Raw genomic sequence first — 27,762 nt, 5'->3', positions numbered from 1 at the left:
CAAGATGAAGCCCCTGGCTCCTGGCTGTTGCAGCCATTTAGGGAGTGAACCAGAAAAGGGAGGATCTCTCTCACTCTTTGTCTCCTTCTCTTAGTGTAACTCTGCCTTTCAAACAAATAAAAGACAAATCTTTTAAAATACATATCATATATATATATCATTATATTTTTAAAATATAAACCTTACAAAGAGAAAAAACAGTGAGCATTGCAGAGCTGCAGATGATGTCGTTGCTTATGGCACCGGCATCCCGTATGAACTGAGGTTCAAGTCCCAGGTGCTTCAGTTGTGATCCAGCAGCCTGCTACTGCATCTGGGGAAGCCGTGGAAGGAGGCTCAAGTCCTTGGGCTCCTGCATCCACATGGGAGACCCAGATAAAGCTCCTGGCTTTGCACTGTCCCAGCTGTGGCCATTGCAGCAATTTAGGGAGCAAACAGAAAACTCTCCCTTTGTCTCTCTTTCTCTGCTTTGAAATAAAAGTGAATAAATCTTAAAAAGGAAAAAACAGATTTCATCCGCTCCAAGAAGTGGTATGTAGACCACCAAGTAACTTGAGTCAGGATCATAAGGCCATTTAAGACAATCACATTAATGAACAAGATCAGGCATTTGTATGCTCTTCTCTTTGGTGCTAATAATCTATTATTAACATGATTAAAGTCTCCCTTTTCCAATGACCCTCTGTATGCCAAACACTGCTCCCATGTACTAATTATATTAATTCATTTAATGCTTCATAATAAACCTATGAGATGAATGCTCCCAATTCAACTTTATCAAACAAGAAAACCAAAGCCTAAAGTCAAACAGCTAATGAAAAAAAGGAGCAAGCATTCAAACCACACCTGATTTCAAAGCTCTCCTTCCTTCCACTGTGGAGGCACTAGGGGTACTATCTTCATTGTGTGTTCTATAAACTATCCTGTTCAATTCCCCTTCCCAAAGAATTGGGGAGTAGTTCAGAGGCCACAACACCTGGGTCCCACTCCTGCTCTAGCTCCTGCTTCCAGCTTCTACCAATGCAGACCCCGGGAGGCAGAGTGAGGGTTTCATGTAACTGGATTCCTGCCACCCACATGTAAGCCTGGAATGAATTTCCAGCTCCAAGCTTCTGTGGCAGTCCAATAAACAAATAAATCATGGCACACAAACTCAAAGGTTTTATGTGTTGTGAAGCGTGGGCATTATCCTCCAGGAAAATGAATAAAACAGATAAAACAGAGAGGACATAGGAACACACACACACACACACACACACACACACACCAGCAGTCAGCAGCAAATGAAATCCAAATCCAACTTAGCAGAAACACTTCTCCCAGTGTTAAAATAAAACCATGCAGTGCATGTGTCAGTCACTTCCTCCAACGTGCACATTTGGTAATAGAATGAGAAACTGTCCCACATCTAACCACTTCTAGGAATAACTCGTTTATTTCAGACTTGAAGAAAAGCTGGTATTTAGCACTCTCTCTCTCTCAATGATTTATTATTTACCTTTATTGGAAAGTTAGATATACAGAGAGGAGGAGAGACAGGAAGATCTTCAGTCACTCCCCAAGTGGCCCAATGACTGAAGCAGAGTTGTTCCAAAGCCAGGAGCAAAGTTGTTCCAAAGCCAGGAGCTTCTTCCAGGTCTCCCACACAGGTGCAGGGTCCCAAGGCTTCGAGCCACCTTCTACTGTTTTCCCAGCCCACAAGCAGGGAGCTGGATGGGAAGCAGGGTGGCCGGGATATAAACCAACGTCCATATGGAATCCTGGCATGTGCTAGGCAGACTTTAGCTACTAGGCTACCGTGCCGGGTCCTAGCTCTTTTCTCTTGACTCACTTCTAATCTCTTCTCCTTTGGTGATGACAGCCATCAAAACATTATTTCAAAAAACACCACATTTAAGAGGAGGAATAACGGTAACAAGTTTTCTTTTACACTCCATCTGTAAACCCATGATTTCAAATCAAAAAAGCTATCCAAAACTCTGTTTCTTTCCCAGTTTGACGGTTACTACCTGGGAGAAAAATACTTCCCTATTAGGTCAGAGACAAAATTCAGAATAAGGTAAGCTCAGGAGAGGGATCACTCATTGTGTGATGGCTCAACTAGCTAATCCTCCATTTGCAAGTGTCAGCATCCCATACAGGTACCAGTTCATGTTCTGGCTGTTCCACATCCCATCCAACTCCCTGCTTATGACCTGGGAAAGCAACAGAAGATGGCCCAATGCCTTGGGACCCCGCACCCATGTGAGAAACCTAGAGGGGGCTCTTGGCTCCTGACTTCGGATTGGCTTAGTACCAGTTATTGTGGCCATTTGGCGAGTCAACCAGCAGATGGAAGAACTTTCTTTCTCTTTATCTCTCCCTCTCTCAGTAAATCTCACTTTCTAGTTAAAATAAATAAATCATTAAAAAAAAAGTGTTGGGCCACTGCCACATGCAGGGACAGGAGTCCCCCTGCCAAACTTGCCCTCACCCAGACCCTATATGCAAAGTATCAAGAACGCAACATAAAGGCTCACTAACAATGGCTAATAGCACAAACCTTATTCAAAAAAATAGCCCCTTCATGAAGGCATCCCTCAAGGATAAAACTTTAAACAGGAGTTCCCTGCCCAACCTCCCTAATGCTGGCACCCTTTAAGTGAACAAGTCTGTCTGCTCCAAAGAATTTCCTGCTGCACTCCCACCCACACATCACAGCTCTTTAAGTGTGGAGAGTGATGCTCTGTATGTCCTTCTCACCTCCCCTCCTCCCGCCAGCTTCCAGCCTACTGCAGAGTGCTCCAGCTCTACTGCAAATAGCTGCTCTGCACAGCTTCAAACTCTTCACAGAAGCAGGAATCCTCTCCTGCCCTCCCACAATCCGGGTGCTCCCTGAAGACTCTCCCTCCCTGCCCCTCCTCCCTGTACCTGACTCCGTGTCCCCAGCAACTTCAACACCTGTCTAGAGGGATCCACCAAAAACTCTGGTCTCACAGCTGACTCCTTGACTGACTCCTTGACACATTAGTCACCCACAACCATCCGCCTTGGACCTCATCATCACCCAAGAACACATCTCAAAATCCTGTCCTGTAAAATTCTAATATCTCATCACAATTTCCCTTATTGCCCATTTTTTGTTTTTTTTTTTTTTTTAACCATCCAACAGCTGCTCTTTGAATTTGGCCTGCTTCCTGTTGCCTTAAGTGCTTCCTCTTTCCCCTAGTTTACACCAGCACTCAAACTATAGTTCATGAGTCATCCTACTCAAAACCCACAAGCCCTTTGTCCTTCCACCGTACCTCCCTATAAGGCACTAACTAACTCTCCAATTCCTTGTTGCTACAATGAAAATGCTGTTCAGAAAACTGTATGTCTACAAAACGCTAAAAAAGTCTTTTAGAAATATACTCTGAGGACCCAGCACAGTAGCCTAGCGGCTAAAGTCCTCACCTTGCATGCCCCAGGATCCCATATGGGCACTGGTTCATATCCTGTCTGCGGCACTTCCCTTCCAGCTCCCTGCTTGTGGCCTGGGAAGGCAGCAGGGGACAGCCCAAAGCCTTGGGACCCTGCACCCATGTTTTAGACTTGAAAGAAGCTGTTGGCTCCTGGTTCATGGCTTTGGATCAGCACAGCTCTGGCAGTTATGGCCACTTGGGAAATAAACCAGAAATGGAATATCTTTCTGTCTGTGTCTCCTTCTCTCAGTAAAATTTGACTTTCAAAAAAATATAAATAAATCTTAAAAGAAATATACTCTGGCATATTTATGAATGAAAAGTTATGAGACCTAGAATTTGTTTTAAAATCTAGTGAAAAAGAAGAGTGGATAACGACAGAAGCAAAACAAGCTGGTCCGTGTGCTGATAAAAGTTGAGCTTAAGTGATGGGTGGAATATAAAGCATATTCTACTCTTCCTATTCTTATGTGTATGTTTCACATCTTCCATTGTAAAACAATTAAAAATAAAACCACTTAAGTGAAAGATCAACTGAAAACAGTGCCCAAGGGCCACCCACAGATTACCTGCTAAGTATAACATGGAAACTATAATTTTACAGTGAAGAAATCTGGCAGGCCCTACTTTACCAGTAACCAAATTTAGCACTAACAATAGTGAGACAATTAGAGATTATGCACCTCTAATCTTCTACATCACTTATAATGGATTTCCTTCCTCAAAAAAGAATGCTTAACCTAAATGCAATCAAGCCTCTGTATCTAATTTACACTTCAGAGAAAACACAGAAAAAAACAACCTGAACAATCCTTTCAAAGAAACAATCAAACAAACCCTGTATGTGAAACACAAATTCTAGTTGAAGACACGACAGGAAAGTCTAATAAGAGTGAACTCACCATTCCCCTACCTCACCGTTCATGCAGCATGCCCCTCTGTCCTTCCACAGAGGCAGCTGCAAGTCTCTGCAGGTCACCTCTGACTTTCATCCCAGGTCCACATATCACCAAGCACTGAAAATCCTGCTCCCCCTGAGTTCTAAGCGCCACTGTCTACCCCCTTGCCACTCTTCACTCAACTGCTTCACTTGCAACAATCTCCTAGAAACCATCTTTTTGCTCCAGAATAACTTCCTCCAAATATACTCTCTACACTTCCACAATGCAAATGTGGCCCTATCACCCAGGCTCCGATTCTTTTGGTTGCTGAAACCGCCCACAGCAATGCTTCCCAAAATGCAGTAGGAAAAACCACAACACTCCACATATGACACATGGTACAGTGTTCTTGCACAGCAGCCGACAGCAGGAAATCACAACCGGATAAGCCACTAGGGTTTCCACTCTCAAACCTTATCATTAGACTAAGGAGAAAGTCCCCACTTGCGGTTGTCTTTATCTGGAGTACTTACAAATCTTTAAAAAAGAGAAAGTTTTCACATGCAGTAGCATATGGGTACAATTTTAAAACTTCTTTTTTTGCTTTCATTGTATTTACTTTAAAAGTTACTTCCTGCTTATGGTAAGTTAATACTGATTTATACTCTAGAAACGAAATAACTTTTCCCTTTAAAATAAATTTCAGGGAGACAATGAGGAGACTGAAAATATTATGTCAGTAATGGTTTTGGGCAGGGGCCAACATGGTGGCGTGGCAGCAAAAGTCAAAGCTTGTGCTGGCTTCCATGGGGTAGCCGATCATGTACCAGCTGCTCCACTCCTTTCTTGTTTTATTTTAAAGATTTATTCATTTATTTCAGAGTCAAAATTATACAGAAAGAAAGAGAGATCTTCCCTCCAACGGTCACTGTGACCATCTTGGGAAGTGAACCAGCAGATGGACGATCTCTGCCTCTCTCTATCTCTTCCTCTACTTTTTCTCTTTCTGAGAGCTATTTATTTTTATTTGAAAGGCAGATTCGCAGAGAGGATAGACACTGAGAGAAGTCTTCCATCGACTAGCTCACTTTCCAAATGGCTGCAATGGCCAGAGCTAGGCCCATCCGAAGCCTGGAGCTGCTTCTGGCTTCACACGTGTGTACACGGGCATAAGCACTTAGGCCATCTTTTGGTGTTTTTCCACGGGCATAAGCAGGGAGCTGGATAAGGAGCTGGATCAGAAGTGGAATAGCCAGGACTCAAATTGGTACCCATATGGGATGCCAGAACTACAGAAAGAGAGAGGCTTAACCTACTGAAGCTTAATCTATACCATGGTGCTAGTTCCTTTTCTGACTTTCAAAATAAATTCATAAATCTCTTTTAAAAATGAATAGTTTGGGGCCCAGCATAGTAGCCTAGTAGCTAAAGTCCTCGCCTTGCATGTATCAGAAATCCCATATGGCAGCTGGTTTATATCCTAGCTGCTCCACTTCCCATCCAGCTCCTTGCTTGTGGCCTGGGAAAGCAGTTGAGGACAGCCGAAAGCCTTGGGCCCCTGCACCCATGTGGAAGACACTCCTGGCTCTTGGCTTCCGATCAGCTCAGCTCTGGCCATTGTGGCCACTTGGGGAGTGAACCAGTGAAGGGAAGATCTTGGTCTCTCTTTTTCTCTGTAAATCTGACTTTCCAATAAAAATAAACAAAGCTTTAAAAAATGAATAATTTGGGCATTATTTTTTTAAAGATTCATTTATTTTCTATTGCAAAGTCAGATACACAGAGAGGAAGAGAGACAGAAAGAAATTCTTCCGTCTGCTGATTCACTCCCCAAGTGGCTACAACAGCTGGAGCTAAGCTGGTCTGAAGCCAGGAGCTTCCTCTGCATCTCCCACACAAGTGCAGGGTCCCTAGGCTTTGGGCTGTCCTCGACTGCTTTCCCAGGCCACAAGAAGGGAGCTGGATGGGAAGCGAGGCCGCTGGGACATGAACCAGTGCCCATATGGGATCCCGGTGTGTGCAAGGTGAGGACTTCAGCTGCTAAGCCACCACACCAGGCCCAATTTGGGCATTATTAACAGGCTATGGTAATTTTGTAAGGATTATTAAGCAATGAAATAAGTCTGGAAAAAACTACCCTCTAGTTTAAATTTCTCTATATGGCTGTTGTGATTTCAAACAAGTCTGAAAAATTTGACCCAAGGGCCCTTGTGATGACTTCAAGGCACAGAATCTGGTGCTGGTGAGGATACATGGTGAAGACCACGCCACTTTTGCCAGTCTCTAAGGTAGGTAATAAGGAATTAGTTCTTTCTGCCAAATGCCATTTGGACACTTATAATGTGCAGGACATTCAAAACTTTAAAATTAGCCTGCTGTAATGTTCTGAATTTACAATCCACTTGTGGTTGTTTTGAGCCCGCTCTTCCTATAGAGGAATTGCATTTCAGATTCTGAGGCAGCCGACCAGAGAGTATAAGGAGCACTAACTGGAGTGGAGGATGGGGAGGCTGGTGGAGAGGGCAGAGCAAGCGACCTTAGGAGCCCTGGATGCTTCAGTCTTTCCAGGCCCAGCACCAACATGGGCACAAGTTAACCTTCAGAAGATTCCAGCCCCAGGGACCACCTCACAAAAAGTACTGGAGAAGACCCCAAGTAGGGCCCCCAGGACGGTGAAAGATGACTATGAGGTTACTGTTTTAATACATTATTTTTGAGGGGTAGTTTTTTTCAGGCAGGACGCTGGTGAAACCAGCCCAGAGGCCTGCTTCTGTCTAGAGCCTTCCTGTGTACTGTACACTGCCTACTCTCCCCGGCTAAGGATGGCACACGTGACTGACCGGGAGCTCCCTGCACGCTTGGCACTCAGGGCCTCACTCTGCTGTCTCTGCACATCAGCATCTTCCCACTTGGAATGTTCCTCCCTGTCTGTCCACCTGACAAGTGACTGCACATCCTTCTGAATCTGTATCTGCACTATCTCCTCTGTGAGCCCCTGCCCCCATCCTCCTCACTCTCCTCTCACCAGTGCACACATTCATAAATCTCACTGCACCACATGGTTTGGCCTTTATATCTTGATCAGGAACTTGAACTACTAAGTTCCTTATGGTATGGACTGTATGTCTACATGCATGCCCTTAACGAATGCTTGATGACCCAGTTTCTCCTTCTGCTTTCATACTTAGCATGTTTCCATGAATATTTCTGTCTAAACTGCTGACAAGCCTAGCAGTGATGGCTGGCTCCTTCCTGCTCTCAGTCTCCCACACCCCAACTTTCAGTTCCAGGATTTTACTTCCACTCTGGCACTTGAATGAGGCTTTCTTTTCTGGGTTCATGACCCTTAGGTAACAGCAACCTTAGGTTGATCCAGCACTAAAAGCTTCCATTTTAAAATATATGTAAGGTGAGCCCTAACAAGCTCAGTATCTGGGATATAAGTACATTTGCAATAAACAGTATTCCTCTGTTTCCCCTCATTTCAAAAACCTCCCTAAATCCAAGCAGCTCTGACTCTTGCCTCTTGCTGTTTGCTTCCCAGAGTCACATTCCCTCCCGGGTCTTAGGGTCCTGCAGACTCTGGGCGGCTCACTCTCCTCTAGGCATCTTTACCACTGAATTCTCTTCCCGCCCTTCCCTGCATTCCACAAATGCAAAGCTGAAGGAGGCTTCTGTGCCCAGGACTTGGCATCTAAGTGTCCAGAAGCCTGCATACAGGATTTATTATAAAGTAGTTCAGAAGGGACTGATGAACAACCCCAGCTATCAAGAAAAGATACCTGGATGTAACACACATAGGATAACAGAAAATTTATCGTGTGGCAGGTGAGGTCGACACCTGCGACTTTGGCACTAGATCAAGTCCCAGCTGCACCACTTTTGATTAAACTTCCTGCTTATGGCCCGGGAAAGCAGCAGAGGAATACTGAAGGCCTTTGGCCCCCTACACCCACTTGGGAAATCTGTAAGAAACTCCTGGCTCCTGGCTTCAGACCAGCCCAACTTTGGCCAATGCGGTTCTTTGGGGAGTGAATCGGTGGAATATCTCTTTCTTTCTCTCTCCGTAACTCTGGCTTTCAAGTAAAATAAAATCTTCAAAAAAAATTTTTAAGATACTTAGAAATTTTACATAAAGAACAAATAATAAAAATAGGGGATTTATCAATAAACTTAATACTTCATTCCTTTTAACAAAATTAATTATAGCAAAATGTAAAATTGGACGCATAAAAACACCAGAAAGAATCATGAATTATTTGTAAAACCCTGGTGAGTGAAGAGAATTTTTCACAGTATGATGCAAGACTCAACTCAAAAGCCATGAAAGGGGGAAAAAAAATGCCATGCAAGAAAATACACAATTGCCTATATGAAAATCTTAGACATGTGAAAGGCAAATGTCTAGAACAAAGTCAAACAAACTTTAAACTGGGGGGGAAATACACCAGCAACACAGATGGCAGTGAGTCGCAATGAACACACGAATCAAAGCTCTCACAAATCCTCAAATAAGAAATCCTCCTTTACTCATCAGATCGGCGAAGAATAAATACAAAGACTTATTCCATCCATGTTGGCAAGGGTGTGGTACAAACAGGCACCTTATATGCCATTGACATGATGCAATTTTGGAAGGCAGTTTGGCAATATTTATTAAACTTTTAAAAGAACATACCCTTTGATCAGCAAATATACCCTTCCAGGAATTTTGCCCATGGAAATACCAGAACTGGAACATGCAGGGAAAGACAGCTATATATTGCTGTTTATTGTGGCACTGTTTACACTAGAAAAACTTGAAGCAACTTAAATGTCCGTTGGCAGGGGGATCGGTTAAATAAATTACAATACATCCATCTGCAGAAACATAACAATGTTGTTAAAAGTAACATACAGGCAAGGGGGGCAAATGAAAACGTAGAGGCAATTAAAAGTGAAAACATTTTCAGTGGCAAAGAATTGCATTTTTTTTCACTGTGGTAAAATATATGTAAGATCCAACATTGTAATCATTTTTAAATGCATGAGTCAGTGCCATTAATCACCTTCATAGTGTTGTGCAATCACCACCAGTAATTTCCAGAACTTTTCCTTCACCCCCAAGAGAAACTCTGTTTAACTATTATGCAATAGTTCCCCTTTCTCCCCTCTTTCCAAACTCCTGGTAACCTCTAATCTACTCTCTATCTCTATTTGGCCTTTCCTAGCCATTTTACATAAACAGAAGTATACGATACGTGGCTTATTTCAGTTATCACAATGTTTTCAGGGTTCATCTGTCTTGTGGCATGCAACAAGTGGTGAGGATGGCACTTCCTGTATGCACTGATGACCCTGGTCATCCACACACGGCTTGGTGAATACCTGGGTTGTTCCCACTTGTTGACTATGTGAACCAAGGTATGATATAAACATTGACATGCAAGTCCTAGGTTCTTGTTTTCAGTTCTTTGAGGTATATGTCTTGGAATGGAATGTCTGAGCCAAATGGCAATTTTCAGCTTTTTGAGGAACAACTAGACTGTTTCTCACCATAGCAGTTACCACCTCCATTCTTGATGCCAGTGTATGAGGGTTCTAACCTCTCTACATTCTCTTCACTGCTTATTTTTAATTAGAGTGCCTCTTTTTGTAAACATAATTTTTAGAAGCTAAAATAAAGGTACATCTAAATATGTCATGTAAAAAAAAAAAAAAACGCATCATTGGGCCTTGTACTGTAGCATAGTAGATGAAATTGCTGCCTGTACCACCAGGATCCAATATGAGCCCCATTTTGACTCCCTGCTGCTCCACTTCCATTCCAGTTCTCTGCTAACATGCCTGGGAAAGCAGGGGATGCCCAAGCGCTTGGGCCCTTGCACCCATGCAGAAAACCCAGAGGAAGCTCCTGGCTCCAGACAGGCCCAGCTATTGCCACCACTGCCATTTGAGGAGTGAAACAGCAGAGGGAAGGTCTCCCTCTCTCTAATTTTGCCTTTCAAATTAATACATCAATCTTTAACAATAAAAATAAAATAATAAATTCATTGTTGCCCAATTGTTAACAGTGATTATATATGTGCGTATATATACGTACATACATATGTATATATGTGTGTATATATGGGGCATGGGCTTATAGAAGATGCTCACATACATTCTCCATTTTATAAAGTTTTTGGGACACATGTGTTGCTTCTGTTATTAAAACAAAAACAAAAACAACCTTAGCCCCGGGCAGTTTCAAACAAGCTCACTAATCGGAAACACATTATGGTTCTCAGGCACACAGCAAGGTTAGCCTAAAGCAGCCCAAGCAAAAGGATGGAGGTTCCAGCCTAGATTTGCCACTTTGGGTGCCTGTGAACTCCGAAGTATCTAAAACTGGAATTGAATTCTCGGGCAGCATGACCAGATGGGTTACCACTGCACAGACACAAGAACCGCTCTGGCCCCAGGGACACTGAGTCTTGTCACCACGGCCTGCTGGGAGCTTTGCCTTTGCTACCCCCTACCCCTATTGCCTTACAACAATGTGGTTGGGCAGCACTGGTCATAGAACCTTTAACATCCCTTCCCACACAGACACAACTGTACAGTCAGGACAAATTCATGAGGGAAGCTGAAGAAAAGGCAGGCCTTGAGGGAAAACCTGAGGATCCTTGACCAGGAAGAGGCAATGAAAGCAAGAAGCAAGCCCAGCAAAGGATTCGATAAATGAGAACGCCAAAGAGAGAGAGAGTGAAAAACCCAGGTCACACCTGATGCAAAAAGGCACTGAAATGAACAGTAAGGAGCAGTGCCTGGAGCCATGCCACCTTCCTTGAGAAACACCCCAAGGTCACCCTTTCAGGGCTGCAACAAGTACAAATCCTGACCTCTGTGGGAAGCAGCCCTGAGGCCTACATTTAGTGAAAGTTGAGTGAAATCCTCTCTTCCAGGTGTTCTCAGCTAACAGTGGACTTTGCCCTTGAAATTCAACTCCTGGGCTGAAGAGATAATCTCCCAGGCATGTCCTGTGTAAACTTGGCAAATCAACAGATTGCACTCCAAGAGAGCCTGCTTGCTGTCCCTCTAACAGTCCTGCCAGTCAAGAGGCTGTGCTCAAGGCCAGCAGGGAGTTTTTCCTGGAATAAAGGTTACCATCCTAATCAAACTGGGGCCCAGAATGACTGTTTTCCAAAAATCAGAGCGCACACTGCTCTGGGAGAAGCTCAAGTCTGGAAGTCTCACTGGCAAGGGATGCGGATGCATGGGAAGAGTTACCACCAGGGAGGACATACACCTTTCCCAGGCTTTGTTGATGTCACAGGGCAAGCCACCCCAGAATGTTAGGGGCGTGCACCTGCGGACATCAAGTTCGAGGTTAGGAGAAGCAAGCAAGCCAGTTAGCATGAGGCCCTTGCACACACCCTTGCAAAGCCTCCTGAGGTAGTGGCTCTCCAAGTAGGGTTCTCACCCACCACCACCTCCAGCAGCAGTGCTTTCAAAACATTGAGAATGAAAAATCTCAGGCCCTAGTTCAGTTCTGCTGAATTGGAAACAAGTTCTCCAATGCAGTCTGGTCCATGGCCACCAGGTGAAAATCACGCCTAACAGGCTCCATAGTGCTTTGCCATCTGGAGTCAGACCTGCCCCACCCCTACCACCCCAGACATCCTTTATTTCCACTATCAATGAACTTGGAGAGACCGGAGTATCACCCTCCACACGCATACACACACACAATAAATAAGATACAAGGCTACTAAGACTCCTACTCCAGTTATACCTTCCACATGGTCTCACAGGTTTACTGTTTAAAACCAAATCCCATTGTGTTTCTTTCCTGCTTTCTGCAGTAAAGCAGTTCCCTAATTCCTGGGCATTTCAAACCCTTTGATATCTGAGCTCAGCTAATCTTTTCAGCCTCATCTCATAATTCATTTGTATGTCCGTGCTCATGGCAGGCAACCATTTAATATTTTGCTCAATGAGTCAAGGCTAAAGATAATCTGAAAAAAAATCCTCTAAATGACTCTTTCCCAGCCATGTTTTTTATTTGTTTTTGTTTTTCCTACAGAAACAAAGTAGCTACTGAAACAGACAGGGATGGGGAAACGGGAAAGGCAAATCCAGTCACCTTTAAAAGAAATTCCTGTGTGTGGGAGGAAACCACACACGCACTGTTGAAGGATCCTGCCTTGTCCTTCACCGACTAGCTCATCTATGCAGGCTGGTGAGGCCGAACAATCCATGAACCCAATGGATGAGAGCAGACACATAGCTTCCAAATTTTCAGTACAGAATCCTAGGCCTTGGTTTATATGATCCAAACAGGATCTGTCTCTTCAGGAAAAGGATGAACTACCAATACAAATTTTTCAAGAAATAAAAGCTATGGCCTGATCAATTTGTTTTCTCAAATATTTTCAACCAACTTTGGAGATCCTAGAAGAGTTCTGTAAATTGAAAAGTCAGAGAGTACTTAAAAATGTTAGTTTCGTGGTCAGCACCTATAGTGTCGTTAACCCATATGGGTACCAGTTTGAATCCCAGGTATTCCACTTTCAATCTAGTTCCCTGCTAATGACCTGGGAAAGCAACAGAAGATGGCCCAAGTGCTTGGAGAGACCTGCACCCATGTGGGAGATTAGAAAAGAAGTTCCTGGCTTCTATCTTCAAACCAACCCAGTTCCGGATGATGAGGCCACTTGGGGAATGAACCAGCAGGTGAAAGACTTCTGTGTCTCCTTCCCCTGTAACTCAGTCTTTCAAATAAAAAGGAATACATCTATCTAAAAACGCTAGTTTAAAACAAGAATCTAGCCTAGTAGTTAGGGTGCCAGTAAACAGGTAATTCAGGTGACCTGTTTCTAAGTCTTTTCACACCCTCTCCGCCCCCAACTTCTGATACGGATTGACATTTTCAGTAGCAGGTACTGCTTTCAGAAAAAGCTGAGAGAAATCCACTCAACTCTACATTCAAAATTCATTCTAACTTCCAGGCATAGAAATGAAGATATGACAATAAATAACAGAACAGTTCTAGGAAAGAAACCACGTGAATCACAGCCAGCTATGTTCTGCAATCATGTAGGTTTAGATTTCCATTTCAAGCAAGCTGATTTCTCTGAGTTCTGACAGACACCTGTACATTGAAAGTGTCACGGGCATCTGTGGCACAGTAGGTAAAACCTCCCCTTGGAACACCTGAATCCCAGATGAGTGCAGCTTTGAATGTGGGCTACTCAGCTTCCAATCCAACTCCCTGATAATGCATCTGGGAAACCATGCTCAAGTGCTTGTGTCCCTGCCACTGACAACAGAAGACTAAGACGGAGTTCTAGGCTCTGGCATGGTCATGGCCCAGTCATGGCTGTTGTGGCCATTTGGGGAGTATTTGGGGAGTCAGTAGTTGATGAAAAATATTTCTCTCTCTTCCTCCTCCTCCTCTCGTTCCTCCCTTCCTGTCATTCTGCCTTTAAAACAAATAAGTCTTCTTTTAAAAAATTCACTTGTAAGGGCAGGTATTTGCCACAGCCGTTACAACACTTCTTGGGATGCCTGCATCCCATACCAGAATGCCTGGGTTGGAGTCCCAGCCCTGCTTCCGGTGTGCACCTTGGAGGCAGCAGTTGAAGATTCAAGTGCCACCCACACTGAAGACCCAAACTGAGTTCCCAGCTCTTGGCTTCTCTTGGCCCAGTTCCTGGCTGTTATGGGCATTTACAGAGTTGAATTACCAGGTCAGAGATGTTGAAGTCTGTCTGCCTGTCTTTCCAATAAGTTTTTTTTTTCAATTCACTTTAATTATTGTAAGGATTTACTAAAATGATGTAAGATGTCTGATATAAAATTAATATTTTACTAGTGAAATCTATGATGTGATCCCAAGAATAATGTGGAATATAATCATTCAACTTCTTTTAGCTCAGTGGCCACAGACCAATCCCTACTCCAGAGCTACTGTTCTCCCGTATTCTTTTCATTTATTTTTTTCAAACTTATTTGAGAGGCCAGAAGAGCTTCAGTCATTGCTTCAGTCCCTAAGTGTCTCCAGTAGTGAGGTGAGCGTCAGGAATCAACCCAGAGATCAGCCATGGGGGGAAGAACTCAGTCATTAGAGAAGTCACTGCTGCCTGCCAGGGTCTGTATTACCAGGAAGCTAGAATGGGGAGCTGGAGCCAGGTAGCAAACCAATGCAGAGGATATGGATGCCATTAATCTTAATCACTTACCCTCATCCCATTTTTTATCTTCTTTCTTCTTGCACAACTAATATTCACTTTTCCTCTCGGCTAGCCATTATTCTCAAACGTCCATATTTTATCTCAGTTTGGGCACAGAATTTATACCTCTAATGTCCATTCACCAAACCCCTGAAAATGACTTAAGGGTTCTATCTTAATCAGCCTGTACCAACATCTTTTGTCTCCATATTCTCCTTATACTCTAATAACAGTGACATCAAGTTCTTTCCTACCTTAGGGCTATTCCCCTTTCTACGAATGTTCTTCCCCCAGATTTGCACATCCTTGGCTTCTTGAGCTTAAAAGTCATAAACTCAGACAGCCCTCTCCTAATCTCTTTGTCTCACTCTCTTCTTTGCATTACCATTGTTTCTTTCCTAGGTCATAGCACTGGCTTTCTGCCATTTATTGATGTGTTTACTTGTTTACCATATTGCTTTATTATTGGTTGTCTTGGCTATCTTGGTTATCTCTACATGTCTAGGGTTCAGAACAGCAGCTGGAACAGAAAGAACATTCAATAAATATTTAGAGAATGAGTAAATAAATCCAAAGTTTCTGAAACAGAAAGATCCCACTCTCCCTCTTCCTTCTCTGGCTAACTGATGACAACAGGAGATGGAATTGCAGGGAAAGATAAAAGATTAAGCAGGAAAGGTTACTCGAACTGCAAGCAGGCGCCCAGAAAGCCATCAGACACTTGTAGCCTCCATGGTTTTCTGCTTCACTTTCTAGAGCTTTCCAGAAAAAACACAACTTCTTCCAGCAAAGCCATTGTAGACATATGACCTTGGGTGCTTTCCAGGTGAGGTCTAGATAGCGCTGCTTTTGAAGCCCACCTGGATTTATCAAACAGATGAGTTCTGAACTGAAAAACATATACCTTTATTTATCTCAATTTAATTCAGATAAAAACCCTGAAATTTTCACATATTCTTTTTTAAAAAAGATTTATTTATTTTTATTGGAAATAATTTTTATTGGAAAGAGGAGGAGAGACAGAGAGGAAGATTGTCCATCCGATGGTTCACTCCCCAAGCAGCCACGACGGCTGGAGCTAAGCCAATCCAAAGCCAGGAGCCAGGAGCCTCTTCCAGGTCTCCCGCACAGGTGCAGGGTCCCAAAGGTTTGGGTCGTCCTCGACTGCTTCCCAGGCCACAGGCAGGGAGCTGGATGGGAAGCGGGACTGCTGGGATTAGAACCGATGTCCATATGGGATCCTGGCATATTCAAGGCAAGGACTTTAACCACTACGCTATCATGCCGGGCCCTGTATATTCTTTTTTTCTAACCTGATTCCTGTTACTTCCCTTGGGCACTTCCTGAGAGTTAACAAACCCCTCAACTTTATTACCATCACTACCCTCACAGTTTGGTTCTACCAGCAGAGATGAGCTAGCTGTAGGCTCAAATCTGAGTGGCAGTGATGACACCAACCCAGAGCAGAGGGTGTGGTTCATTCCATTTATGCTTGAAACCCAAAGCGATGAACAACTCAGGAGGCTAAAGGAAGGCAAAGACAAGAGGGAACTTCAGGAACCAGCATAATGGCTCAGTTGACTACATCCTCACGTTGCAAGTGCCAGCATCCCATATGGGCACTAGTTCCTGTCCCAGATGCTCCATTTCTCATTCAGAAACAAAGGCTACCCACTTATGGCTTAGGAAAGCAGAAGAGAATGGCCCAAAGACTTGGGACCCTGCACCCACGTAGGAGACCTGGAAGGAGACCTGGAAGGAGACCTGAAAGATCCTGGCTCCTGGTTTTGGATGAACTTAGCTCCAACCATTGCAACCCTTTGGGGAGTGAACCAGCAGACAGATCTTTCTCTGCAAATCTGATCTGCCTTTCCAGTAAAAATGAAATAAAAATAGAGGGAACTTTAGTACTCTAGAATCCAAAGCCTTCATCCTGTGAACAGAGAAGCTAGTCAGTCAAGCCAAAGACTGCCACCTAGGTAACTGCCATTGCTAAGATCTTCTCAGCTGTCCTAGGTGTTTTCCTATCACATGTGCTTACCCCATCTTTGTATAGTTTGCAAGGTCGTTTGGGTTCTTGAATTTCCTTTCCTTGTTTGTATTCCTTTTCCCCAGGTGACAAAGTGTAAACACCTATGTCTGATCCTCCTGTCCTCAGATCTGAAAATAAATACATAATTCCACCTGTGGTTTCTACAAATCACCATCTTCACCAGCTTCTTGTCACTCCATCAGAACACAGGGTAGGTCATGAACTACTCAGAAACCACACAAGAGGAAGATTATGGCACACTTTTGCCCCGAGAAATGTTACCTCCAACAAAGAGGATGGGGTGCCATTTGGGGAACCTTCTCCCGAGTAGATAGATAGTGAGTCACTGTAGAATCTCAGCCCTGCCTACAGAACTCTACAGGAGTAACCTTGCAGAAAAAAACAAAAAACAAAAACAGAATGTCTCACCCCAATCTGCAGAGTTTGGTCTTCTAAAAAGTAGAGAACCTTAAATTGTAAATAGCTTCAGTTGAAGAAAAAAAAATGTGTGAAGCACCTAATCTGAGAACTCCCCCCGCTGCCCTAGGTCTGCCTGGGTTCAGCAGGCCCATAAACTGGCACTGTTGATATGACCTTTCCAGACTACATTTCAACAAGAGATAGCAACAAAGCTGAGAGCTTTGGTTGCACTCAAAAGGAGATTTGAGGGACTTAAAACACACTGCTAAATTTGGCAGCCAAAGTTCCTGTTTCTTAAAGTTAAAAGGAAATCTCTTTATAATTATATTCTGAGATAAGAACTACTCATTTTCCTTAGAAACAGATTAGAACCTCTTCAACCCTTACCACCACTTCTCCAGGAGGGAAGTCCTACCTGGGCCTGGGATCCAGATGGCTCCTTGGCAAAATCAAGGGCCAGCAAGTCGTCTACAAGGGTAGCTCACTGTCTTCACCTCAACCACTTGACCTGGAGACATTTGCCACTCTTCAATACTGACGACCTCATTCTGTCTTGGAGCATCCTCTCTCCACCAATACCCTGTCTCCTCCACATGAACCCTCCACTTCTCATCATGCTACATTCTATGTCCCACCTCAGTGTCATTTCTTATTTATTGACAGGGGCCTTTCAGCCTAGATATTCTTCTGGTTAGAACTAGATTCCCCCTCAGGTTTATCTATTTCTTTACAAAAACAAAACTGAAAAGCTCTGGTCTACAACTGGGGACACTTACACCTGCTCTGCTCTCGCCCAGGCTGTACAGAGAATGTAGCTTCACACTTAGCAAAACCAATCAAACACACTAGCTTACAAGAAACAGATACTGTTTGATTTACAAGAGAATCGTTAAGTACAACTAGTTGCTAACATTTTGTTCCGCAACAAGGTTAAGGACAACTATTCTAAGCACTTTTCATTTGGGCTTTATTACAACTGTCTCAATTTTATAGAAGAGCAACTGAGATGAGCTCAGCAACTTGTACAAGGTTATAGGACCAATAAGTGGGAGAGGCAGAATTCTGAACTAAACAGTCTCATTCCAAAGCTCAGGTTCTCAATAAATGTCATTCTCTTGTTGGACTCGTCCTCTAGCAGATTTCTTTCTAGGACTCAACTGGCTCACATTAAACTCTAAAGGAGACTCTCGGAAAACTCTGTTGTGGTGGGTATCTGGCCCAGAGGTTAAGGTGCTAGTAAAGATGTCAGCAACGGGCTTTAAGTCTCAGTTCAATCCTGATTCCACTTCCTGCTAATACAAGCCCTGAGGCAGCAGGTCATGGTTCAAGGACATGGACTCCTGCCACCCACATGGAAAACCTATGTGGGTTTTTTTGCTGGCTCCCAACTTTGGCACAACACGGCAATCTAGGGAGTGAACCAACAGGTCGAATATTTTTATCTTCCTCTCTCCCTGACTCTTAAATAAGATTTTTTAAAAGATATATTTATTATTTTTATTGGAAAGTCAGATATACAGAAGGAGGAGACAGAGAGGAAGATCTTCCATCCAATAATTCACTCCCCAAGTGGCCGCAACAACCACAACTGAGCCTATCCGAAGCCAGGAGCCAACAGCTTCTTCCAGGTCTCCCATGCAGGTGCAGGGTCCCAAGGCTTTGGGCCGTCCTCAACTGCTTTCCCAGGCCACAAGCAGGGAGCTGGACGGGAAGTGGAACAGCCAGGATATGAACCAGCAACCATAGCGTCCCAGCAGATGCAAGGCACTAGGCCACTAGGCCTTCATGCCAGGCCCTTACTTATATCAGAAATTTAAAAATAAATAAAAAAATAATAAAATGCTGCCAGTTCCTCAAATAAAGAAACAGCGATCAGTGCAATGGCTCAACTGGCTAATCCTCCTCCTTGCAGTATCACAGCACATATAGCAGAAGGGCAGGGCAGGAAAGAAAAAGAAGAAAGAAAAGAAAAGAAGAAATTGGAGTCAGAGCTATGACTCACTGGCTAATCCTCCACCTGAAAGTGCCAGCATCCTACATAGTTGCTGGTTCCTGTCTTGGCTACTCCACTTCCCATCCAGCTCCCTGTTTGTGTTCTGCGAAAGCAGAGGAAGATGGTCCAGAGTCTTGCAACTCTTTAGCTGCGCGGGAGACCTGGAAGAAGCTCTGGGCTCCTGGCTTCAGATTGGCTTACTTCTGGCTGTTGCAGCCACTAAGGGGAGAGAACCAGCAGTTGGAAAATCTATTTGTCTCTTCTCTCTATAAAATCTGCCTTTTGGGCCCGGCACAGTGGCCTAGTGGCTAAAGTCCTCGCCTTGAATGCACCAGGATCCCATATGAGCACCAGTTCTAATCCTGGCAGCGCCACTTCCCATCCAGCTCCCTGCTTGTGGCCTGGAAAAGCAGTCGAGGATGGCCCAAAGCCTTGGGATCCTGTACCCACATGGGAGACCTAGAGGAAGTTCCTGGCTCCTGGCTCCGGATCAGCACAGCATCAGCCATTATGGTCACTTGGGGAATGAATCATCGGATGGACAATCTTCCTCTCTCTCTCTCTCCACCTCTCAGTGTATCTGCCTTTCCATAAAAATAAAAACAAATCTTAAAAAAAAAATCTGTCTTTCCAATAAAAAACAAATCTGGGCCCAGCATAATGGCTCAGTGACTGAAACCTCACCTTCCCATGTGCTGGGACCACATACAGGTGCAGATCTCTGCCCAGATTGCTCTGCTTCCCATCAGCTCCCTGCCTGTGGCCTGGGAAAGTAGTCAAGCACGGCCCAAAGCCTTGGGACACTGAGGACATGTGGAAGATTGGAAAAAAGCTCCTGGCTTCGGATCGGCTCAATTCTGTCATTGCAGCTACTTGGGGAGTAAACCAGCAGATGGAAGATCTTTCTGCATCTCTTTCCTTCTACAAATCTGTCTTTCCAATAAGTTCATCATTTTAAAAAGTAAATAAATAAACTGTTTTTTAAAAAAAGAAACAGAGGGCCCGGCGGCATGGCCTAGCAGCTAAAGTCCTCGCCTTGAAAGCCCCGGGATCCCATATGGGCGCCGGTTCTAATCCCGGCAGCTCCATTTCCCATCCGGCTACCTGCTTGTGGCCTGGGAAAGCAGTCGAAGACCGCCCAATGCATTGGGACACTGCACCCGTGTGGGAGACCTGGAAGAGGTTCCAGGTTCCCGGCTTCGGATCAGCGCGCATCGGCCCGTTGCGGCTCACTGGAGGAGTGAATCATCGGACGGAAGACCTTCCTCTCTGTCTCTCCTCCTCTGTGTATATCTGGCTGTAATAAAATGAATAAATCTTTAAAAAAAAAAGAAAGAAAGAAACAGAGATGCGTTATTTGTTCATAGAGCTGTTCTAAGTCTGTAAGATAAGTAAGTATCCCAATCCACTTTTACTGACCTAGAAGATTTTTTGGCTTACTAAGGACTAGGCCCTCATTGCAGTTATAACCAATCGTGTGAGAACAAATTTTAGTAGCCAAGTTCTGTGAACCAAGTTTAAATGCTTTCTAGAATCCAACTGATGGGGACTGCAAAAAAGTTATCACATATTTTTAAGCACAAACTATGTGTGTTGTTCATTTAGGAAATATGAGGCATATAATATTACTCCCAGTTTCCTAGAACTTCAAGGAGGCTGGTTGGAAAGTTAAGATAAACACAGTTGAAAAGTCAAGATGGAAGGTCAATGACAACATTCAATCTGTACCTTTTACTTTCTGGATAAGGGTACTCAAGTCTAGAGTAATCAGATCACCTTCTCATGGTCACCCAGTGAGTCAGAGCCAGAACTAGAATTCAGATCTGCTGACCAGCTGGTCTGGGCGTTCTGCTGTGTGCAGGCAGGCACTGACGGGAGGCAGAGACGCCTAACACAGCAGCAGCTAACATTTACTGACAGCACATCAGTTACCACAACTAAGTTAAGTATTTCACAGATTTAAATCCATTTAACCCTTACGACAGCTCTTTGAGATGGGTAATATTATCACCTATTTGATGGATGAGGAAGATTCAGAGGCTTAGAGGTCAACTACAGTAAGATGATGTACCTCTTGAGCAGGTTGCAAAGTCTGTGCACTAACCTGAGTCCTGAAGGAGCCATAGATACTAGACCTAAGATGGGTGGGGTGAGGGGACTGAAGTGTATGTCCAGGACACTGAGGGTTGCGTGATCCTGGCAAGGTTAAGGAAGATTTAAGGGGCCCTCCCTAGGCTGGCTAGCAGGAAAGGGGCAAATGGGAAGTGATTCTAGAATGGTGTCCCCTACCTGGAGAGAGCGTAAGTATCCTATAGGAAAAAGCTGAGCCTGCGAAGGAAAGAGTACAGAACACAAAGGATAAGCCACTCCTCAAAGAAGAATTTGGTTTGTTCCTATAGGTAGTAACCCCAACCTGACAGACAGATCAGCATTCCTCTCTTCAAAACGCTGCTTTAAATCCCTAACAATAACAGAAAGCCTTGAGCATTTGTTAGGTACCAGGTACTGGGCTGTTGACAGGTGCATGTATCATTTAGTACCACAACTCTAACAAGCTTATATTCATCTTACAGATGTCTGAGAGAAAACCGAAGCACACAGAGATGAAATAATTGCCCCCATTCACAAACCTAAGCCTGTCAGATCTCTGAGCTCCAGCTCTTCGCCAGAGCTCTGCAATGTAACACACTTACATTGCATGCAAAGGCTTCCACCCAAAGCAGCACCACACTCACTGATGTCTAACAGTTACTGAAAGTTGCACACACACACTATAGGCTAATTCATTTAAAAAAATCTATAAAACTTGGGTGTGAGAACATAAACTGTTCCGTGTTCCAAGACACAACAAATTTGGTTCTTTACACTTGATTTTAGCCAAAAGGCCAAGAAGCGATTAAAATTTGGTTCTTTGAACAAAGCTAAAAAATTCTAAGAGCCAGCTGACTTTTATAGTGCTCCAATTTTCCCACTTCCCTTTTCCTATCACCTCTCACACTGCCTCCCCTTCCTTTGACACTCTGAGATCACAGGCACAGAACCTTCACCCTCTCAGATCTCTAGTCCTGTAACTGGTTCCTGTCATCATTCAAACAATACTCTTCATCCAGACTACGAGTTGGACCTCCCCCTTTTCCCCATCATAAGAGTGTGAGATGTTACCAACTGCCATCAGAACCCAGAATGCCACCATGAGATGCTGACCAGCCTGCCTCAACTACAACACATCATCTAAGACAACACTCACAATAGTAAGCTCCATTCTTCACGTTTTTTGGATTCTCCCTAGCTCTTAGCCCAGATCCTCTGTTCTCACTGACTAAATGAGTCCATGGACCAAGAGAACACAAATTAGTATTACAGATGCTTCTGAACACAACAGTAAATGAATTGGGCAGAGGGAGGCAACCCCAGTGTCAGCCACTCGCATCGCCCCGCCTCCCAATGCTTGTTAGAAGCAGCACAGCAGATCCCAGGGTGCCTTGGATATGGCCAACCAGCCAGCACATGATGAAGACCTCCTGAGTCAGCCCTTCCATCTGTCACTGCCTGCTTCCCCTGAGCACTGGCTTCCCCCCATCCCCTCCCTCCTGGTCCTTTTCCTGTCACTGATCTTGTCTTCTCCCATAACACTCACTATATCTTGTTTTCTCCAGGATCAAACAGTCTGCTGATTAAACAGGTTGCTTCCTATTTGTCCATCTCTAGGTTCACACACAAACCCTGAAAGCAAAACAGGTCACATGGAAGAAGAGTCTGGATTTTTGGGAAACAGGAGTGGCTTCATGATAAGCTCTTAGGAACAGGCCCACTTTGGTTCAGAAGGATTTCTGTTGTGATTGCATATAATCCAGCCTTTCGTGGGGACGTGAAATCTAACCGTCAGGCAGTGTTTAGATGAGGATGGGTATTACGATAGTTCCAACAGCCCCCAACAACAGTGTACTCATTGTATGAGAGGTGAAAGAGGCAAGGTAGTCTAGACTCAAGTAACACCCACCCTCCCCTGAAACACACATACACACACACACGCGTGCACACACACACAAATGTAGTTTTTTGAGCCCATGACTAGAACTACAGAGTCCCAGGTTTTTTTTCTGACAGTGCAATACTGTATACAATGTGGACAGATGTACCCAGCATCCCTCAAACACACATACTGAGGCAGCGGCACACAGAGCCTGCCCTGGAGCACAAAACAGAGGCACGACCTCCCCGCCTGCCGCCAGGAGAAGGCATACCCTCGAAATTTGCCCACAGGCTTCAAAGAGAAATCTCTGCATACAGTGCCAGATGGTCTTTTCTTTCTCTCTCTCCTGCCCTCCTGGCCCTGCTCCCCTCTTTACCGTCCCTCTGTCAAAGAACTTCATTATCTGCCTGCAGACTGCCCCCGTTCTCTCTCCCAGCCTTCCCGAAACACACTCCACTCAAACCGACGTAGAGATGCAGAAGGGATGCCAGCCAGGCCTCCAGCCAGCTCAGATATGTGCCCCTCACCCCAGCCCCTTTGTTCAGCTCCCTCAAGAAACTCTTCTTAGGCCCAACACTGGGAATCAGGAATCATCAGGGCAATGACAGGGATCTGGCATCATAGCAGAGCAAGCTAAACCTCCACCTGCAACACCAGTATCTCATATGGATCTTGGTTCGAGTCCCAGATGCTCCACTTCTAGTCCAGCTCCCTGCTTATGGCCTACGAAAGCAGCAGAAGATAGCCCAAGTCTTTGAGTCCCTGCACCCATGTGGGAGACCTGGAAGAAGTCCTGGGTCCTGGCTTATAGTCATTTGGGAAGTGAACCAGCAGATGGAAGGCTGATTTCTCTCTCCCTCTTTGTAACTCGGCCTTTCAACTAAAACGAAACAAATCTTAAAGTGATAGAGGGCCTGGCTTGATGGCATAGTGGCTGAATCTTTGCCTTGCACATGCCAGGATTCGTATGGGCAGTAGTTCGTGTCCCAGTTGCTCCACTTCCCATTCAGCTCCCTGCTTGTGGCCTGGGAAGGCAGTAGAGGATGGTCCAAAGCCCTGGGACCCTGCACCCACATGGGAGAACTGGAAGAGGCTCCTGGCTTCAGATCAATTCAGCCCTGGCCATTGCATTTATTTGGGGAGTAAACCACCAGATGGAAGATCTTTCTCTTTGTTTCTCCTTTTCTCTGTAAATCTGATCTGATTTTCCACTAAAGATAAATAATTTGAAAGACAGAGAGGGAGGAAGGAAGAAAGAAAAGAAACAGGCAGATAGAAGACCGTCTCTTCAATACTACCTGCTTCTTCCTCCCTCAAGCACTTCCCGGAAGTAATTCTCACCTTCAGATGAGGTGGAGAGTGGAGGACTGCCTCTCTTAGGTCACAACCTCCCAGCTCCAGGCCAGCAGTGTGACCCTGATACTTGGAGTCTGGGGTGCTCTCCCAAAGACCACCACCAAAAAAAACCTGGACACCCCAGAGGCCCAGCTGACAAATATGAGGATGCCCTTTGCCTGTTCTCCAAGCTATTTCCAAATTACAACTTGGTTGAGTGAGTGATTTTCTAATTTTAGAGAGGGAGCCTACAGACAAATAGTGCAGGAAAGGGAGTAGCAAAAGGGGGAAGAGAGGGAGTGAGAACAAGAATGTTACTTTTTAATCCTTAAGGAACAGAGGGATCCAATGTGTGACTCAGCTCTGGGAAGCTAAAGCTACTCTGCTGGGGTGTGGGGAACAGCTGTAGTCCCATCCAAGCTGTAGGCAACTTCCCCTTCAGGCCTGAGAGGCTGCTGTGATGCAACTCACCTGGAAGGGGAGCTCTGCTGCTTTAAAAAAAAAAAATCTGTGTATGTTGGACTGCTCAGGGGCTTTTCCCAGACATGACCACGGGATACATGGATCAGGTTTTCCCCTGAGCCACAGTGAAGGGCGAGGCTGCGTACAGGTGCCCCAGTATGCCATTAGCCCCACAGACCTGCTGAGGGCAGATCTGGGACGCCCTTGCCTGGAGTCTCCCCGCCCCTGCTATTCCATTCCTTGGCACAGTCCCACAGCATATCAAGTATCTGCCCTTGGAATTCCCACTTCCTTGTTTCTTTTTTTGTTTCCCTGTAAAGCTGTGTAGCCTTCATGTTCCAGAAAGAACTGCCTATCCCCTAAGGAGTCTTTTCAGAGCAAAAACACTGGCTACCAGTTAGAACCCAGTCTTTCAAACCTTGGACCTAGGAGAAAGGTCCCCTTGCCACACTAAAGCTTTCTGGGCAGAACCCAGCAGCACCAGGGAAGTGGCCCTGGCACTCAGCAGCCCCACTTGTAGCGACTGCAGTCTCTGACACAATGACCACAGGTGGCTGCAGGACACTGGAGCAGCCAAAGGCTCTCCTGGAATCCCTCTCCTTTACACCAAAACACATGAGGATGGACGGGGTGGGGAGTAAGCGGATGGTGGTCCAAGGAAAGCATCATCTCTGGAGGATCCCCTCAGAAAGCTCAAAGTCTACCCTAAATATCACTCATAGTCAACTTCCCAACCCAAAGTATGCACAATGTGCCCTTAAATACATTGAAGTCCCTTATGGGTTTGCTCACTTTTATTTAAAAATTCAGGGGGCAAAAAAAGGATAATGTGGGCAGGGCAGGGGGATTAGGAGGGGCAAAGTGACTTTCCAGGAGAAACTCAGGTCATTCTGCAGGCTGGAACTGGAAACACTGTTACATTATTTAAGACTCCCCTTGTTTAAGACTTTCATGGAAATCATCGTGCTTCTCCCAAACAGTCCTGAAGTAGTTACTATCTCCCCATCTCACCAGTAATAAAGTGAAGCTCAGAGCCAGGATGCTGGCATCCAATATGGATACCAGCTGAACTCCCAGCCGCTCCACTTCTGATCCAACTCTCTGCTAATGCACCTGGGAAAGCAGAGGATGGCTCAAACGCCTGGGCTCCTGTACCCAGGTGGGAGACCAGGAAAAAACTCCTGGATTCCATCAGGCCTAGCCCTAGCCATTACAGCCACTGGAGAATGAGCCAGCAGATACAAGATCTCTCTCTCTCTCTCTCTCTCTCTCTCTCTCTCTCTCTCTCATTATGCCTTTCAAGCAAATAAATAAATAAATACATATTTTTAAAAATCATGTGACACTCACATTGGTTAGGGAACTTGCTTTGCAAGTAGTAAAACCTGGCCATGGACTAGTCTTTTCACCCCAGAAACACTATTCTTTTTGAAACATAAAAAGAGCCCCTGAAACATTCTGTTAGTCTTCATAAATACAGGTGATAAAACAGGAGATTCAACCACAGACCACATGCCATTCTGATTTACATGGCCCACCACAGGGCTGGCTGGTTCCTTCTCGGCTCCCCTGTCCCCATTCTTTAACACTAACAGGGCTGGATTTCCACCAAGCCAAGGATCCCATTCCCTATTGCAGTAAAAGCAGTAACTCAAGTGCCCCAGCTGCACCATGCAGAGCCTCCACCCGGTGGGGATTCTAAAGCCATAACACTGTTGCAAACCCATTTAGGTTCTGGGAGTCAGTACTGGGGACACACAGTGCTTGCCTTGGCAGGATGACCCGAAATTAATCAGGAGGCCCTCCTTCCTTGTCTTCCTGAATACAAAAGGCATTCTGTTTGGAGAGGTTGGAGAAGGAAAACCGAAGAGCACCAGACAGCAGCTGTTCCCACATCCCAAATAGAAACCCGTGGCATCCACGGAGCTCCCTCAGGTCAAGAGCAGGTGTAAGAGGCGACATGGCTAGGAGCACTTCGGAAGTGGTCTCTCCTACCTTCCTATTCCTCCCCACATTACTGTCGCCCCAACTACCTACAAAACTGCCTGCCAGGCAGCTCTCCAGCCCAAGAGAACACTGAATTCACACACACACCACTCCTCTTGGTCACAACCAATTTCCCCAAAACTTGGGGCCACCCGAGTTGGAGGCACATGCTGTGGGGTCAGCAAGTGCTCTGAGATAAGGCTCAAACACTAACCAAGGAAATCCACGCAACATGGGCAAGGAGCCTCGCATCTCCCCGTTCTGAGCAGCTTACCCCAGAGCTAGATCCTTCTCTGCAGGCACCCCCACTCCAAGGGATCCCTCCCTTTGCGACCTCTTGCTCCCCCACTCCCCGCCGCCCTCTGCCCTGGGATGGGGCTGTGCACAACCTTCTGACTGACAGAGGCCAGTCCTCTAGGAAGAGTGAGCTTTCAGTTCAGATATCCCTGTGACAAGCTCCATATCGACCTGTCCTCCCAATACGCTCCCCTCCCCCTCCCAGTCCCAGAGGGACTTGGAACTCACCACAGGCTCTTCACAGAGCTGAACTGTCCTTTCTTGTTGATGTTGCTGTTACTATTATTATTATAGGTCAGACATTGCAGCATCAAATGATAAAACAAAGTGTTTCCTGGAAGGAACCAAGTGACTCAAAAAGACCCTGGAGTTTCCCGTGTAGGAAACACACACACACACAGCTGTAATTGTCGGCATTCAGCTCTTTTCTATCTCAAAGTCTCCTCCGGGCACAACGACGCTGTGCCTTTTTCGTGTTACGGAAAAGTCAAACCAAGTTTGCCAAAGTTAAATCTCAACACCTCACACTCATCAAGAGTGAAATCAACTCCATTTGCAGTCAAGAAAATTGGCTGCTTCCCTCCTCCTGACACTAATAGGATCCAACTGTCGAGCATGACATCATTCTTGAGCCCCGAACCCGGAGCACAGCAGACACTCATGTGTCTCCCAGAAAACAGCCGGAGAGGGTCGGGAAGGAGGGGGAACACTCCAGCGCCCCACTCCATCCCATTGCCCGAGCGG

At 45.2% G+C, this 27,762-nt stretch overlaps 1 protein-coding gene across 6 annotated transcripts in view; it reads right to left on the bottom strand.

Moving 5' to 3' along the window:
- Window positions 1–27,762, bottom strand: part of DENND2B (DENN domain containing 2B) — a 218,674-nt gene that overhangs the window by 83,448 nt on the left and 107,464 nt on the right. The window lies entirely within an intron of this gene.

The sequence above is a fragment of the Ochotona princeps genome, chromosome 4, assembly GCF_030435755.1.
Source record: "Ochotona princeps isolate mOchPri1 chromosome 4, mOchPri1.hap1, whole genome shotgun sequence".
Classification (NCBI taxonomy): Eukaryota; Metazoa; Chordata; class Mammalia; order Lagomorpha; family Ochotonidae; genus Ochotona; species Ochotona princeps.
This window is presented reverse-complemented; position numbering and strand designations above follow the sequence as displayed.